An 18,247-nucleotide genomic window follows, 5' to 3' on the forward strand; every position below is an offset into this window, starting at 1 on the left:
TCTGTTGAATGACTTTGCCTGGTACACGCCAAAGCGATTAGGAAATTGGTATATCCCAGCTTCATTTCCTTTCCACTAAAACAGGGTTCAGGAAAAAAAATCTGTTTTTCAGTAGTCGTATCATATAGTGGAAAGAGCACTGGTGTGAAGGCAGCTTAGGGTTTGAAGTCCAGGGCTTATGCTGTCTGTGGCCTGGGCAGGTTACTTTTGAACTGCAATCCCCACACTTGTAAAATGACATTAAAAACCACTCTTTCTGTGGGTTCTTAGAATTAATTAAGCAGGTTATGTGTGTAAAGTAGCCTGGCACTTGAATGAGTTGTCAGAACCAAGGGCTGCTGGAGACGATGCTTCTGCCCTAGGTAATCTCCCCTTCTACTGGGCGGCAGGTAAACCCAAGCACAGTAGTCAGTGCTCTGGAAGAAGTGAGTTCTGGTGCTACAGAGCACAGAATCTTTTTTTAAAATTTAATTATTATTTTATATTGGAGGTTAGTTGATGTACAATATTGTGTTAGTTTCAGGTGTACAGCAAAGTGGTTTAGTTATTCATATATCCATTCTTTTTCAGATTCTTGTCCCGTACAGTTTGTTACAGGATATGGAGTAGAGTTCCCTGTGCTATGCAGTAGGTCCTTGTTGATTATCTATTTGATATAGAGTCGTGTGTCTATGTTAATCCCAAACTCCTAATGTATCCCTCCCCCCCCACCTTTCCCCTTTGCAGAGCACAGAATCTTGGAAGGGAAAGTTCAGGGTAGGCTTCTTGGAGGAGGTGCCATCCTTTCTAAGGATATGTAGAAGCTACTGGGGTGGCAGGAGGGAGCAGTGTGTGTCAAAGTTTGAGAAATATAAGAAAATATGGCAAAACTAAGGTATAGGACTGGAACTCAGGGTTTGGGAAAGAAATGAGAGTTGATACTGGAAACTTAGTGGGGCCCAAGAGAAGGGGGCCTTGTTTGTCCTGTCAGAAGTTTAGATGTTTATCCTGAAGGCTGTGGGAAACCCTAAAGAACAGTGAGATGGACTTGTGGTTTAGAGACTCACTCGGACCTCCATGTGCAAGGCACTTGATTGGGTGCAGGGTGAATTGTAATCTAAGGTTCCCACTTAAGTTATAAAAGGTTGGACTGGATTTTGCAGATCTGAGAGAGAATGGGTGAGGCCTGGTGACCAGTTAGAAAAGGGAGGGCAGGAAGCGTGGGTGACAGTTTACAGCTGCATCTTTTTGAGAGATACAGAGCACAGTAGGAAGGGATTGGGGGTGGCGAGAGGATCTTACTTCATCTTCAGTGCTTTAGAGGGGCCTGGTAGACAGGTCTGGGCCCAAGGTTCAGATCTGGGCTTTTAGGGAGGAGAGGTGTTTGAAGGCATGGGAGAGACTTAGGTTACCCACAAGAAGATCCAAAGAATCATAGGTCTGAGGGCTTTTTAAGTGGGTATATTGAGGAAGTTTATAAGCTGAAAGAAAGCAGCCAGCAGAGAAAGGGTGTGAAGATGTAGGAGAGGAAATGATTGTTCATTTGTTTTCAAAAAGCTGAATACTTATTGTGTGCCTGGCCCTTTTCTAGGATCTGGGGTTCTCACCACGTGTTACCTCTTCTGCAAGGACAGTTCAACTCATCCCCTGGTGAAGAGAAGTCAGATTATTCTTTGCATCCCATTCAGGTGTAGGAACTGTTCTGTACCTCTGAAGGGACTTTACTTAACCAGAGTAATAAGTTAGAAATCAAAAGAAATTAGAGCTGGAAGGGACCTTAAAAGCCACTGTACTTAATTTTGCCTAATACCAAATAACATTGATTGTCAGAAAAATGCAGAGCCCATTCTCTTCAGAATTCCTTCACTGAACTTTCTTTATGACTTTCATCCAGTGGGTCTAGCTTGTAAATTTTGGCCTCCTCCTAAATTTGCTTCTTCATCCACATTACCTTTTTCCCCGACTATGGTAGAAACTCCTGGGTGGTTTTCGCGGCCCCTGGTCTCAGTTCCTCTAAGTTCATCTGCCTACTCGGGTTGAGTGATCTTCTAACATGACAAGATATGCCTAAAATAATGCTGCTGATGGCTTGCTCACACAGAGTTAGTGCATACTAGCCGCCCAGCATGTGCTCTGCACAGAGGCCTGTAATCTGAACTGTGCTTTGCCAAGCCTCCTGGGGCTCTTTGGCCCTGAGGAAGGGGAGCTTTTTGTGATCACTCCCTTTGTCTAATTGGTCCTTCAGCAGCGGGGAGCCTTTTTCTAATCAGCGGAGGCACCCTTACTCAGCCAGTGGTAGCCCCAGGCCTCATCACCTGTGGGATACAAGCCATGCTCTCTCCCAGGCTTGCTTGGGCCAACATCTCTATTTTTATTTCTGTCTCTTCTCACACTTGGACTCCTGGTCTTTAGTCATCCCCACCTGCAGTATTTACAGTGCCCAGCAGGTGTCAGGCTCGAGTGTCTTTTCACAGATGTTTCCTCTGCAGTTAATGCACCTCCTACTCCAACTCTGCATAGCCTCATCTTTCTAGGCTGTACTTCAGGGTTATCATGAAGCCGTCACTTAGATATAACTTTTGGCCTCCATAGGCACTTCTGTGCTTAAAGGTTATGGTTCTTTATCTCATGTGATTGAAATTTTGAGTTTATAGATCTTCGTCCTTAATGAGGCTTTAAGGACAGGAGTCATTTCTAATCCTTCGCACAGAGCAGATGCTTTTTAACGGTGATAAAATGTATGGTTTAAATGACTCATTTTACAATAATTTTGCTTTAGCTTCCGATAGAAATAAAGTTTCCAGATGTTGTGTTCCTGCAATAAGAAATAAAGATGTGACCTTCCAGTTGTGTAAAGCTCATCAATGCTGTGTAAGTGCTTCGGGTGTGCTAAGGAACGTGGATCCAAGTGGGCTGGTTGTGAGAGAGAGAGACTTAACTATGTTAACAAAGGTAAGCCTTCATTGTGTCCTGCCAACATTCGATAGTTGCTTTTGGGCAAACTAAATTTATAAAATTTTAAACTGTTCCTCGCCATTAAAGGGATTGAATATTGGGCCACTTTGGTGCACCTGTGTCTTACGAATTGTCCAGTTGGAGAAGGAGGTTTAGAAAGTGAGTTTCAGTCTTGTTTAAGTCTCTTCCCATCAGACTGGTCTTGTGATTTCCTACACACCACGTTACTTCCTGTCTACCTTTCCTTGGTGTTGTTCATGCCTGGATTGTCTCCTGTACCTGCTCAAACCTTGGTCCATTCTCATTTGTACCATGGAAGTTTGTCATGCCGGATACTGTCAGAACTAATTTTACTTAAGTTTGTGTTAAGGTGCAAAGCACACGTTTTGTATATTATCTGTTTTTTGTGTTTGTTTATATTTTTATGGTTTCTCTTCAAGAAATATTATGAGTAGGGAAATAACGAGATGTAAAGAGAAAAAAAGTCATCATTCTCTTTCACGTTGTTAGAACATCTACCTGCAATCATAATGCACTGTGATATGTGTTAAAATAGGAAATATATGTCATGTCCCGTAGGAGCAGGAAAGTCAGTGGTGTTAGTGAGGGTGTGTCATGAAAGTAATCACAAAGCAGGTGACTGCTGGTTGGGGTCCTTAGTGTGTGTCCCCTGTGTCCAGTAGTGGTCTGGAGGGGTCAGGAAGCGTGCCTTTCAATTTGAGGGAACAGAGGGTTTGAGGTCCTCTCTGTTCTATTGCTCTAGTATAGTATACTGCATAGCAGCTCATAAAATACTGTGTTTATAGTTGATATTTAAATCGCTGATTGATCATCAAGATTGGGATGTATCATTGGAAATGAAAATAGGAAGAGTCTTATGCTTTTTAGGTTTTTCCTTTTTTTCCGATGTCTCAGAAGGCTCTTTGACAGGGGACTTTTTATTCTCCCATACAATTCCATGAATACTTATACCCTGGCACCTATTTTAATGGCATTTTCAATTTATAAATGTCTCTGAAACATGTACTGTAAACTATTTGAGGGTAATCACCATGGCCATGGATGACACACCTTAAATGTGCATCGTGTTAATGTTTGAGTGTCAAGTGGTCTACCATCAGTGCTTCCTTCTTTCACCCAGTTTTCTGCCTCATTTCCTTCTCCAAATTTGTCTCATTTTTCTACTCTCCCTTTTGCTTCTCTATTCTTGATTTCTCTTTCCCATTGCGTGTGTCATTCTTCTTCTTCTTCTTCTTCTTCTCCTTCTGACTTCATTATTATGGCCAACCAAAACCTTTTCTAGGATTGTCTCTATCTTCCTTTCCTCTTCACTGCCATCCACAAACTCTTAGAGAATATTGTTGCTTGACTCCCTTACTTCCTAGCATACCCATGTACTTCCTGATCACTTTAGAACATTGAAAAGGGTTAGAATTTTTAAAAATAGGTAATTATACTCAGTCTTCTTTCACCTCTGGCATAAGACTCTTCTTCCTCAATCTGACCATTCTTAAATCTAGAAGTACTCCAGCTCATTGGTCTCCCTTACCCCCATGTTTAGGCCAAAGAACTTGTGAAACCTTAGCCCTGTCTAATACTTGAATTTATCAAAACATAAGGGGGCTAGTTCTGCCTAAGGGCACCAAAGAAGAATAAGGATGCCACAAATAAACGTTTCATCCAGATTTATAATGGACTCTTAAGTGCCTGGTTGAGTGCTAACCATTAACTCACTTGAACAACAGGGAGGTCATGACACAAACTAACATGTTAATTGTATAGACACTTCACTTCAGCATTCCTCAGTGTAGCTGATAAACTGCATCCAGTTAGCTTAAATAACATGAATGATGAATTTCCCTGCGTATATAAATTGGGAGTTCCTAAAGTTCTCTTTTTCCCTTTGTACAACTACTGACTGCCACCTCGCTTGGTCAGTGCAATAGAAAATGATGACTAAGAAACACATTGTCTCAATATCAGTGGACATAATGTCCTAGTAGTCTATAAAAATCTCAAAATTCTTAATCTAAAAGGTAGGTCTGCTGCCAATCTTATATCCTTTTCCTTTGTTAATATAAATATCCAATCTATGAAGGTCTCAGTTTCCTTACTTAGAATATGAGGTGGATAGATTTGCTAATATCTAGGGACCTTTCCAATTTTAATATTCCCTAGTTATAAGGGCTGAGCCAAATACAATGGCTCCCTTAATCATTAACCTCGCTCATGATGAAAGTTATCAGCAAGTTCTACTTGTAAGAGATCAAACATTCATATCCATGTATATTGTAGCACATTGACTTTTACAGAACTCAAAGTAACACAACATAGTTACATTCATAGACTTAAGGTCACTGTGGTATACTTTACAATTTTTCTTTTCCCTAGGAAGGAAATGTAGATCCCTAGGAAGGGATTTCTTTCTCTGCCTTTCAGTAATGTAAGCCTTTTATTATCTCTTGGATCCTAAAAATGGGTAGGGTTTTGGCAGGTGGAGCTTAGGACAGACATTCCAGGTGACAGGGACAACACGAGAAAGGGCAGAAGGAAGAATGGATTTTCAGAAGGACTTGATATCTTACATGATGAGAGCAGCGTTTCACAATCTCTGTCCTGCAGAACACTGGTTTTAGATGATGTTAATGTAGTTACAAGACAGAAGCATTTGGGAAGAGCCGTACTCTACATCCCGACCTGAAATTCAAGTTTCACTTTGTTACATTACATACTCTGAAAAGTTTTGGAGGAAGGAATTGATTTATTTTTGTTTAATTCAGTCTTACTCACAGTTACTTGACAAACCTATATTCAGCTGATGGGACTGTATTTTGTGAAAGGCCAATCGGAGAAATGGTGAGATGGAGCTTAGGATATTTCTCTGTTGGGACAGGCATGTGATTATTTTTCTTATAATTCTTTACTGTTTGTCCTAACAATTGTTACTTTGAAGGAGTCAGTTTTTTTGTTTTTTTTTTACATCTTTATTGGAGTATAATTGCTTTACAGTGTGGTGTTAGTTTCTGCTGTATAACAAAGTGAATCAGCTATATGCATCCATATATCCCCAGGATTCAGTTTTAAGCCCTCTGTTTTTACCTGAGTTATTGGGACTCTTAGAAAGCTCAACAATCCTGGAGTCTTCATCTCTGATGTAGTTTCCAGAAGCTCCTGGCACTTAACCACTATTTCCTCTTGATTCTTTTCCTCCGACTTCAGACTTCTTCCGATTATGAGCTGATGGTTTTCTCAGCCTCTAGTGTCAAAACCAGCTACCTCACTCATCTTCATTGTCTCAGTTACAAGGTGCAATATTTCCCATGTTTATATGTGTCAAAATATAAGTCAGGGATTGATACATAGCATATGCGTAATAAAAATTGTATTTCTTTTTTTTTCTTTGTTCAAAGGTATCCAAACACTGGCCAAGTTCTTAAATTGAAAGTAGAGCGATCTAACTTATTCAGCTCATCCAACCATCAGTATTCAATACTTGTCTTTTTTCTTACACATATTTCTTGTATTCCAATTGTGACATTCTAGAGCACAGTGAGTACATTTATAACTTATTACTGCATTACTACCTTGGCTATTCCTTGACCAAAATTTACTTCATACAACTGACAGCCTAATTAACCTACTAGAGTTTTTTTTTAATGTACGCATACATTAAAAAAAACTCTAGTAGGTTAACTGCATTGCTAATAACTGAATTTTTACATCTCTATGCACCCATGTATCCAACACCAGATGAAGATATTATAAAATATTTCTAACAGCCTACACGGTTCTCTGTTACTTCTTTCTGTTCCATACTCTCCCAGGGCAACACCTAAGCTGACCTCTATCTATCACCATATATGACATACGTGGAAACACACAGTGTGTATTCTTTGGTATCTGGCCTCTGGTTACATATCATTATATCAGTAGTTTATTCTTTTATTGTGTTTTCCTGATTTTTTAAACCTAGACATTCATGCAGTGTCAAAGTACCACTGAGTTCTTCATATTATTATGCTGACCTCCATCTTCAGGGGCTTTCCACAGTCTTCCATGTGTCTTTTCACCTACTTTCTCTTCCATCTAATTATGTTTCATTTAACCAACCTCAGCCAGCCTTCCCCCATATTCCCCAACACGTAGCACTCCTGTGTTCAGCCAGTTTTGTCCCCTATTCCATAAGGCCTTTGTGCCATTCCTGACACTGTGCCTGTTCCCTGCCCGGAAGGCCTGTTCCCTACCCTCTATATACTTGTTCAAGACTCAGTTTAAATGCTACCTGTTCTGAGAAGTCTTCTCAGAAGAAGCCAGTACTTTTTGGAATCCTTCTTTAATGAAATCCCATAGCAAGTGTAATCTGTCCTCCCTGATCTGGTAATTAATTATCCATTGTTCCTATCATATAGTGTTTGTTTTCCTTGTGTGCTGTTATTATTTATTGAAGCAGATTACAGTGACTTGAACCAGGAACTGGGTCATTTTCCTCTTCATTTTAGTGCAAGTTTCTGTGATATGAAGTTAAACTCTTTTTCCCTCACTTCCCATTCACCCTCAGCAGTTGTTAAACATGAAGTACAAGTGAAACTTACTGGTTCACAGGTTTTTGTGGTCCTTGGTTCTGGTCCCTAGGTCTAAGCTGCACTTCTGTAGTGCTAATTTGACTGATTTCTTATTGTCACGTAACTCAGGAATTAACTAAATCATTACAAATTTAGATACATATAAGATAGTATAAAAAAAACCCAGTGGATATCAAAAGTTTTGGCCTGGAGGAGAGTGTTGTATGAGTCCTAGTTTGGTGGGGCTCACACTTAATGATCAAGCCTTCCAATATTCCACTGTAAGTAAGAAAGAGGTATGCAAATATATGGTTAATATTTAACAGTGTTGATAAAAAAGAGAAGAGAGAAAGGGACAACAGATATTTTGAGGGCCTTTTGGAATTCATGAACAATTATGATTGGATGGGGAAAAAGAAGAACCGAGGGCTAACCTCCCACAAGTGAAGTCAGGAAAGAGAGAAGGGCTCATCTGGTATGCAGGTAGAGAGGTTTGACCTACAGAATCTTAGAAAACCTCAACAATCTGAGCAGCGTTTGCAAGAGGCAAACTAAAGGGCTAACAAAAGTCTGCAAAAGTCTCACACAAAGAACTCTGGCATGGTGTTCAACATCTAGCTAATCCTAACATGCAGACATTGATGAGAGTAAAGTCAGGTCTTTACCAGAGTGGGTTTCTTATTTGGGCAACTGGGTCAAATGAAGAAAGGCAGGTGTAGGCTGCCAGAGTAATAAATAAGGAGAGGAAAAAACAAAAAGAACGAGACATATCATTCATCAGTGATTTCCCCCCAGTATTCTTAGCCTCCACCTTATCTCCATCTTACTGCTAACACAGGAACTAGACCGAACAGTGAGGTAAAAGGTGTCTACAGAAACTGAGGTAATATAGAAAATAAAAAAATAAAACATAAAATTGTAAATTTTCTTCCTAGGGGTAATTGAGATGATAGTTCAATAATAACATAAGATCAGGTGAAGTCTAAAGAAATTTTAGAAAAGCTGGATAAAGTAAGAAAACATCTGTTCGCTGGCATCTGAATGTTAGAGAGACACCAAGACATGTGGGCCAAGTTGTGGAGAGAAGGGAAACACAGACGCAAGCTTGACACTTGGTGCAGCTTTTGTCCTTGGGGCATTTGCTGATTCAGCTCATACAGCCTAGGAGCTGAAAAGCCAAAGAGTTCAAAAGACTGTAACCACAGAAGCCAATGGGCAACAGGTCAAGCTAAAGGCAACAACTAATGGAATGACAAGCTAAGTGTATCTTTAGTCTCACAGGGCTGCGGGAACCATTACCTTTAAAGCCTAACAAATACAAGGGTAGTTGGGAATAGGGAGAATCCAAACATTCACATGGTAATCCCAAAGGGCAACACCCATAGAGGAAGGACAAGACAGAAATAGACCAACCTTCACACAGACTGAAAAACGGCTTTGAATGAGCTCAAACTGAGAATGGACTAAGGTTACCAGTCCCTATAGTAACTGTCTGCCATGGGCCAAAGTAAATCTTTTCAAGAGAAAGATAACAACATGCAGAATGTGGAGGTATCTTTATAGTTTCCTAAATAAGTTAAGCCCAATTTTAGTGTAAAAAATAATTGGACATAACCAGGAAAAAGACTAAAGGATCAAAAGTTCAAGAAAAGAAGAAAGAAAGAAAAAAGACAACATCAATAGACACAGGAGGACAAGAGTTAGCAGGCCTTGGTTAAAAAAAACAACAAAACTACTATGGTTAAACAAAGAAGATAGACACATGGCAAATAAGCATATGAAAAGATGCTACACATTCCATGTCATCAGTGAATTTTGAATTAGAACAATAATGAGATACCACTACACACCTATTTAAATGGCTAAAATCCCAAAACTGAAATACCGAAGTTGGTGATAATGCAGAACAATTGGAATTCTCATTTGTGGCTAGCGGGATACTTGGCAGTTGCTTACAAAATAAACGTACCTTTACCATACAGTGATCTAGTAATCATGCTCTTTGGTATTTACCCATAGGAACTGAAAAGTTATGAAAAGTTATGAAAGTAAGAGCCTTTACAGTGAGAAAATTCTATGATTCTATGGTTTTTCAACTCATTAATTTGTGTAGTTCATCCATTTTACTCATTGTATACACTTAAGTATATTGTTCCTTGAAATGGCCCTTCAAAGTTGTTTCCTGTGCCACACACTATGAATGTTAGGGTTGGTCCTGTGTAAATCTTACCCCCATTGAATTAGTATTATCCCTAAACAAGCAACTTTCTTCCATAAGGAAACAAAAAAGAGGTTCAGAAATGTCCAAACTAAGTTTTTATAAAACTGTGTTATCAAATCTTATTTATCAAAAAACTTCAAACATAGCAGTATGAGTTCCCATATACCCTTTACTCAGCTTCCCCAAATGTTAACATTTTATATTACTAGAGTCTAATTATTGAAAGCAGAAAGTTTACATTGTCACAATGCTACTAATGATTTATAGACTCGTATTCAAATATTGCCTATTGTCTTGTGGTCCAGATTCAAATCTAGGATCCCTTATTGCATTTGCTTGTCATATCTCCCCATTCTTCTCTAATCTAGGATAGTTCCTCAGTCTTTTTTTGTCTGTTATGACCTTGAACTAATGGAAAATCTTATGCAGTCATTTTGTAGAATTTTTCTCAAATAGGGTTTGTTTGATATTTTCTCATGGTTAGACTGAGGATATGAATTTCTTGACAAGAACACTTCAGGAGAGATATTATGGCATTTTAAGTACATATTAGAGGTACAAACAAACCTGTATGTCTCACTACTGGGGATGCTAACTTTGATGACTTAGTTATAATGATAGCTGCAAAATCACTATTTTTCCCTTTGTAATTATTTGAGATTGTTCAAATATTCTGCTTCTTGTTTAATTTTCCCATACTAATTTTAGCATCCATCAATAATTTTTGACTCCACCAGTTACTGTGGTGTTTGATGATTGTTCATTTTCTATTCCCATCATTCCCTCTACATTTATTAACTATAATTTGAGTATAAGAAAGAGCTGTTCTTCTCGTTCATTTGTGTATTTATCTGGTTATTTGTTTATATATATACATACATCAGTGTGAACTTGTGGATATTTATTTTATTCTACGGGTTAAAATTTATTACTATCATTAATAGTTTTGTTTCTCAGAGTGTTCCATATTTGGTCACTGGTACTCCTTCCAGCTGTCTCCTATATTTTTCCTACATGGCCATACAATTTTTGGAGTAATATCTTACTTTCTGACACCACAACATGCTCCAGACCCATCTTTTACTTTCCTCTGTCTCAGCCTTGAATCAGTCATTTCTCCATGGAGTTCTTGTTCCTTGCATTAATAATGGTATTCAGAAACCAGAATCTTGGTATGAGGTGGATTTATCACTATCCAAGCTACCTCATTGTGTTTTCAGCAGAGAGAGCTAAAAATATATATACGAATACATAAAAATATACAAGTATCTCTATTTTCATATTATCTATCTGGGTGTGTGTGTATACACACACACGTGTGCACACACACACCTTATCTATCATCTGTCTATCTACATATATACATAACTTCAAATTGATATATGAATTCAAATTGATACCTTGATTCCAATCCAACACCACAGGGTTTATTCTAGCCTCCCTTACCCTTTCCTTATTTGTCACTCTTTAACAATTAGAAACCTGATTCTCATTATTTGCAGTCTATTTAGTCATTTGCTCAATTCTGGAATACACATAAAATATTTAAAAATCATTAACCTGTACACGTGTGAAAAATAAATTTACTAACAAGTTCAATATTTGTGTACATTTCTTTTTGTCTTTAGCTTTTCAGTATATATTGTGCATGGTTAATTACAGTATATTAAAATACTGTTTTCCAAAGTTACTTAGGTTAGCTCTTTCCCACCTCCTTCAGTGTGTTTTTTTTCTTCTGCAGTGTGAGAAAATCCAGTACTTTGTGTTCAACTCAGACTACCAAACCAGAAGTTCTAGCAGAAAAGGTGATAATCCATATGTGCAATAAGATCCCCAGGTGATTCTTTTCACTGGAGAAATATGAGGAACACTGCTTGACGTCTCTACAACTAACATGTCTAAAATGAAACTTCAATTATTCCTTCTTCCAAACTGTCCCATCCTGCAAATCTTTTCTTCCTCAGTGAATGGTGCCATGATTCACACAAAAAGTAACTCAATGCAAAAACCTGGGAATGATCCTCAATTCCTTCCTTTTCTTCACTTTCTGCATAGACTGCATCATTAGGTTCTCTGGAATCTCATCTCTCTCTCTCTCTCTCTCTCTCTCTCTCTCTCTCTCTCTCTCTCTCTCTCTCTCGTCACATATATAATGTTTCTCTTCATCTTCATTGCCACCATCTTAGCCACTACCATTTCTCCTTTGCTCTACTTGAACAGCCTAGTATCTACACAACTATCTTTTCATTTAATTGCTTTCTCTTGCATCTAAGATAAGATAGCCTTATAGATTCTGGCCTTGCCTTTTCTTGTAAGTTGTATTTTCATACTTATAAGTACAGGCACACTCACACGCACACACATATAGTTGGTACTGTTAGTTTAGGTTTGGTTTGCCCTCCCATCCTAGCATGAGAAAATTAAGAAACAAAGTCAAACCAAAAAAAAACTTTAAAAATAAATTTGAATAATATCCTTTCCCTCCAGAACATTTCTCTAAAGCAGTATTATCATTAATGGCAGTACAGACCAGAATTTTTTCCCTTAGACATAAAGGCATGGTGAAGAAGTCTCATTAAAAGCTGGAATCTAAGCTTTCAATGTCAAATTCTGTCTCTAATCTTCTGCAGTAAGCCATAATGATTAAAGTATAGGAATCTGAATCAGAGGTCTGGTTTAGTATAATCTTTTTTGTAATAAGCTTTGTACCTTAGACAAGTCATTTATCTCTCCATTCCTTAATTTCTTCATTTATAAATGGAGATGTTAAGAGTATTGATATTCAAGGCTAATGAAAAAAGAATGCATCTAAGTACTGTATCAAACACTTTAAAAAGTAACCAGTTCGGGTTCTCTGCCCATTTTTAAATTGGAATATCTGGGGGGTTTTGATATTAAATTGTATGATTTCTTTAGATAATTTGGCTATTAACTCCTTATCAGATATATCATTTGAAAAAATCTTTCATTCAGTAAGTTACCTTTTCATTTTGTGATGGTTTTCTCCTCTCTGCAAAAGGTTTTCAGTTTGATATAATCACACTTGTTTAATTTTACTTCTGTTGGCCATGCCTGAGGAGATAGACCCCCCAAAAATATTGCTAAGATCGATGTCAATGTATTTTTCCTAGGGGTTTTATGGTTTCAGGTCTTAAATGTGAGTCTTCAATCCATTTTAAATTTATGTTTATGTATAGTGTAAGGAAATAATTCAGTTTCACTCTTTTGCAAGTAGTTGTCCAATTTTCCTAACACCATTTATTGTCTTTATTTCATTGTATGTTCTTGCCTCCTTTGTTGTAGATTAATTGATCACATAACTGTGGGTTTATTTCTGGGCTCTCTATTCTATTCCACTGACCTATGTGTCTGTTGTTATGCTAATACCATAGTGTTTTGATTACTACAGCTTTGTAGTATAGTCTGAGATCAGTGCATGTCATACCACCAGCTTTGTTTTTCTTTCTCAATATAGCTTTGGTTATTGGAGGTTTTTTGTTTGTTTGTTTGGATGATTCTATACAAATTTTAGGATTATTTGTTCTAATTCTGTGAAAAATACCATTGGTATTTTGATCGGGGTTACATCGCTTTGGGAATACATACAAATGACCAAAAGACACATGGAAAGATGCTCAATATCACTAATCATCTGGGAAATGCAAATCAAAACCACAGTGAGATATCACCTTACACATGTCCGAATGGCCATCATCAAAAAGGGAACCCTTGTGCACTGTTAGTGGGAATGTAAATTGGTGCAGCCACTATGGAAAACAGTACAGAGGTTCCCCCAAATGTTAAAAATAGAATTACCATATGATGAAACAATTCAACTTCTGAGTATCTATCCAAAGAAAACAAAAACACTAATAAGAAAGGATGTATGCACCCCTCTGTTCATTGGAGCATTACTTATAATAGCCAAGATATGGAAGAAACTAGTCTCCATAAATAGATGAATGGATAAAGAAGATGTGGTGTATATATACACACATATATAATGAAATATTACTTAGTCCTAAAAAAGAATGAAATATCTTCACTTGCAACAACATGGATTGACCTAGAGTACTAGGTGTGCTAAGTGAAATGAGTCAGACAGAGAAGAACAAATACTGTACGATTTCACTTATATGTGAAATCTAAAACAATAAAGCAAAGAAAAGAAAACAGAAACAAACTTGTAGATACAGAGAACAAACTGGTGATTACTAGAGGGGAAGGGGGATAGGGGACTGAGAGAAATAGGTGAAGGGGATTAAGTGGTACAAATTTCCAGTTATAAAATAAATGTCTTGGGGATGCAATCTACCGCATAAGGAATATAGTCAATAATACTGTAATAATTTTGTATGGTGATATATGGTTACTAGACTTATCATGGTGACCAATTCAAATGTATTTAGAGGTTGGATCACTATGTTGAACACTTGAAACTAACATAATGTCAACTCTACTTCAATAAAAAAGTGACCAGTTAACATTAATTGGTATTATAGTTACATTTTCTCTGCATAAAGGCACATTTTATTGATTTTTTCATTATAAAGTATAAAAGTACCTTTTACTTTCAAGATGAGTTCTAAGATTACTTGTTAATGTTAATATGGTAATTTAAAAGACGTCTAGATATAATTTAATTTTAATTGCCTAACACAAATATGTCTGATATTCACCAGTATGAATTCAAACCTATTAGTAAAGATGTCAAATGAGTCACCAAAACATTTTTGTTGATTGCCTCTCATTGAACCCTAAATGCTAACAAGACTTTTTGTTGGAATGAGGGATCAAAATTTTATACTCTTTAAGAACTAATGCCATAGCTGTTTTATATTTATAAATAAAGCTCTTTCCGTTTACTTTGTAGTGTACAATTTTTGAATGGCCTGGAAAGAGAAAAATTATTCTTTGGGCTGACAAAAATGATAAAGAGGCTCATTGCTGCTGAAGGGAAGAAGACAAAGAAGAATAGAGAAAGAAGGATTCGTTCCTCTTTCAAAAGTGGGGCAAGATACTAGAGCTTTCTGCAGGGAAACTGAAGCACACCTTTCTTTCTGAGATTTGAAAGGAAGAGATGCCCTACATTGAAATATCTAGAGTATATCTTTCATTTAAAAATGGACCTAGCTAATCATCCAGTGAGGAAGAAAAGAGTAAAATAGCCTTTGATCAAGTCCTTTCTGTGGTGTTAAATGCAACTAATTATAATGAATATCACATATCTAATGAGTTCAAGAATTCCCCTTGGAAGAATGGGTCTGTCCTTTACAAAAAAAGAGAGTTCAAGTGAGTTATTTGCATTTGGTAGGGAAGCTCTACTGTCTAAATCATACTCATTTAAAGGTGAAGTTCAGGGCTTCCCTGGTGGCGCAGTGGTTGAGAGTCCGCCTGCCGATGCAGAGGACACGGGTTCGTGCCCCGGTTTGGGAAGATCCCACATGCCGCGGAGCGGCTAGGCCCATGAGCCATGGCCGCTGAGCCTGCGTGTCCGGAGCCTATGCTCTGCAACGGGAGAGCCCACAACAGTGAGAGGCCCGCGTACCGAAAAAAATAAAAGGTCCAGTTCAAAGTCTGCCATAGTTTGTTATTATATATGTAATTTTTGAATGTAATATACAGTTATATATGTATATAACATCAACAAGAAAGTGACCCACTTTAGAGTCAAGAAAATATATAGGTGAAGTGTAAAAGGGTTGGAATAGATATACCATAACAGCAACAACAAAACAAAACAAGACAACAACAACAAAACTGGAGTGGCTAAGAAAATATCAGAAAAAATATATTTTAAGATGAAAATTTTTACTAGAGACAAAGATATTTTAAACTGATAAAATGATTATACCATCTAGAATGTATAATAATTATAAACTTATATGCACCTAACAACAGAACTTCAAAATACAATGAAGCAAAAGCAACACAACGGAAAAGAGAAACAGACAGTTCTACAGTAATAGTTGGATACTTTAGTACCTTTCTTTCAATAGCAGAACAGACAGAAAATCAACAAGAAAATGAAAGAAAACTTGCACAACATTATCAATCAACTAGACCTAACAGCCATCTATAAAACATTCCACCCAACAGCATCAGAATATACATTCTTTTCAAATGCACATGGATATACTATATGCTAGGCCATAAAACAAATTTCAGTACATTTTAAAGGATATAAACAATACAAAGAGTGCTCTCAGATGACAACAGAATGCAATAAGAAATCGTTAACAGAAAGAAATTTGTTGAAAATCACAAATGGAAATTCAACAATATATTCCTAAATAATTCATGGGTCAGGTAAGAACTCATAAGGGGAATTAGAAATAATTTGAGATGAATTAAAAGGAAAGTATAGCATATTAATACTTGATTGGTCACACATAGTCTTTTGAAAAGCAGAGGGGTTAGACAAAGAGATCTAAATTAATTTAAAAATCATTTATTATTCTGGGAATAAAAAGAACTGGGCTTAGTCTCAGTTTTGCCTTTCTTTATCTTTGTGTCTGTTGATCATCTTGGAATAGTCATTACATAGTCAGAATACAGTTGCCATCTCAGGAATCAAATACTGTTATCTCTAGGGCTACCATAACAAGATACCACAAACTTGTTAGCTTAAAAGAACAGAAATTTATTTTATCACAGCTCTAGAGGCCAGAAGATCAAACTCAGAGTGTTGAGAGGGCCATGTTCTTTCTGACGCCTCGAGGGGAGGATCCTTCTTTGTCTTAACCAGATTCTGGTGGTGGCCATCAATCACTGGTGTTGGCATTTTTTGATTTGCAGCTGCATCACTCTGGTCTCTTCCAGTGTTGTCACATGGAATTGTCTCTGTGTGTTTCTGTCTCTGGAAACAATTTAAATAGAAATTTCTATTTTTAAAAAACAAACTGTTGATTACTATGCTCTATTTAGATAGTTCCTCTAACGCACACCCAGTTCCATTTCCCCATATGTATTTGAGAAGGAAAGAGGAACTCCTGTGAGCTATCCTATTGGAAAAAATCAATGATACAGTGCTTTACTAGAGATGCCTCTTACCTAAAATATTTGAATTAAATATAAAATCTGGGGAAATTATCACCCAGTTTCCCTCTTCTAGAGGCATGATCTAAATGATAGGCAGCAGAATATTTTATACCCATGAGGTTTGCTGACATTATTGATTTGATCCAGAATCTGTATTTTCTCTCTAAAGAAAACAGTATTCTCTCTTTCCTTTCTTTAATTTATAATGTTGATGTCTTAAGATTATTGTCAGAGAGGATGCTTGTAGTTCAAATGATTTGGCTGTATTTCACCAGTATTATTACAAGATAGTCAAACAATGGCTGGGCTCCAGTATAGACCTCGGTCCCTTTGTTCCACTGGGATACGGATGTGAAAGCCACTGTTTCCTTATATTCCAAAGACGAAATAAATAAAACAAATAAATAAACACAAAAAAACAAGTAAATGAAACTACCTTAAAACCAACTCTCTTTTCTTCCTCATCCATGTTAATTCTCTTCTACCTAAAATTACTTCCTGGAAGTGATTTTTATGTTTCTTAGAGCCTCTTTATGTATATATCCACACTAATGCATATAAAACTGTTCCTTGTAGATCTTTTACTTTTTCCATTTGAATAATTATTTTCACATGTCATATAGAGTTTATCCATTGTCCTAGATATGCATTTTTCCTGTGTATTTGAGCATCATAGGAAGATAAATTCTACTCTTGAAAATGTTAACTGGTGACTGAGACACAGAAAGCTATTCTTCTTACCATTTTTCAATAGTGAGTAGTAGATTCTGTAGGGGTGGAATTTTACGATGTAAGTATACTGTTTTTCTACACTCCAATTATGTTCCCCTTATCATAGAAATTGACCAGTGAAGTGTGCTGCTGACTTTTCAGAATCCATGTACATACAATCCATTAAGTTATTAGATATAACGTTGGTCAGAAAAGCATACTGTGAAATGTTGCTTTTATTTAAACTCCCACTATCTTCACTCCATGGTTTCAAGATTTGACTTCTTTATTGCCCTCTGGTGGTGGGCTCCGTGAACTGCATATTTACGGGTCTGGAGCAGGATTCTTCCCGGAGGTATTCAACTCCTCAGGTACAAGCTAAAGAGTAGATGATAAAGAAGCATTCAGATTTATTTAAACTAATTAAGAATATCAGTAGCCTGACTGTTGTTTCTAAAAATATAAAATATTTATCCTTCTGTTGTCAAACAACCATATTTCATGAAAAGAAGTATAAATCCTTTTTTGCTTGCAATAAAAGAACAATAATTGAAGGTATTCTGCATTTGGACCAAATACCTTCTCTGAAAATATAAGTGAAAATAGGAGTTGAACTTTCCAAAATATTCTTTAGTAAATAAAACTCCACATATAATTTCAAATTATCATTTAATTTTACCTTAAATTTAAATACCTATACTGACTTAAATGCTGTCCTCTGTAATTTCAGATGATTCCCTCCTTTATATCTTCTTCCTCTCTTCAACAAATAAAATAC

At 36.9% G+C, this 18,247-nt stretch overlaps 1 pseudogene across 1 annotated transcript in view; it reads left to right on the forward strand.

The window, feature by feature from the left end:
• The window catches only part of LOC309799286 (centrosomal protein of 78 kDa-like), a 659,089-nt pseudogene that overhangs the window by 133,821 nt on the left and 507,021 nt on the right, over positions 1-18,247 (forward strand). The window lies entirely within an intron of this gene.

The sequence above is a fragment of the Mesoplodon mirus genome (assembly GCF_964341445.2).
Source record: "Mesoplodon mirus genome assembly, chromosome: 3".
Classification (NCBI taxonomy): Eukaryota; Metazoa; Chordata; class Mammalia; order Artiodactyla; family Ziphiidae; genus Mesoplodon; species Mesoplodon mirus.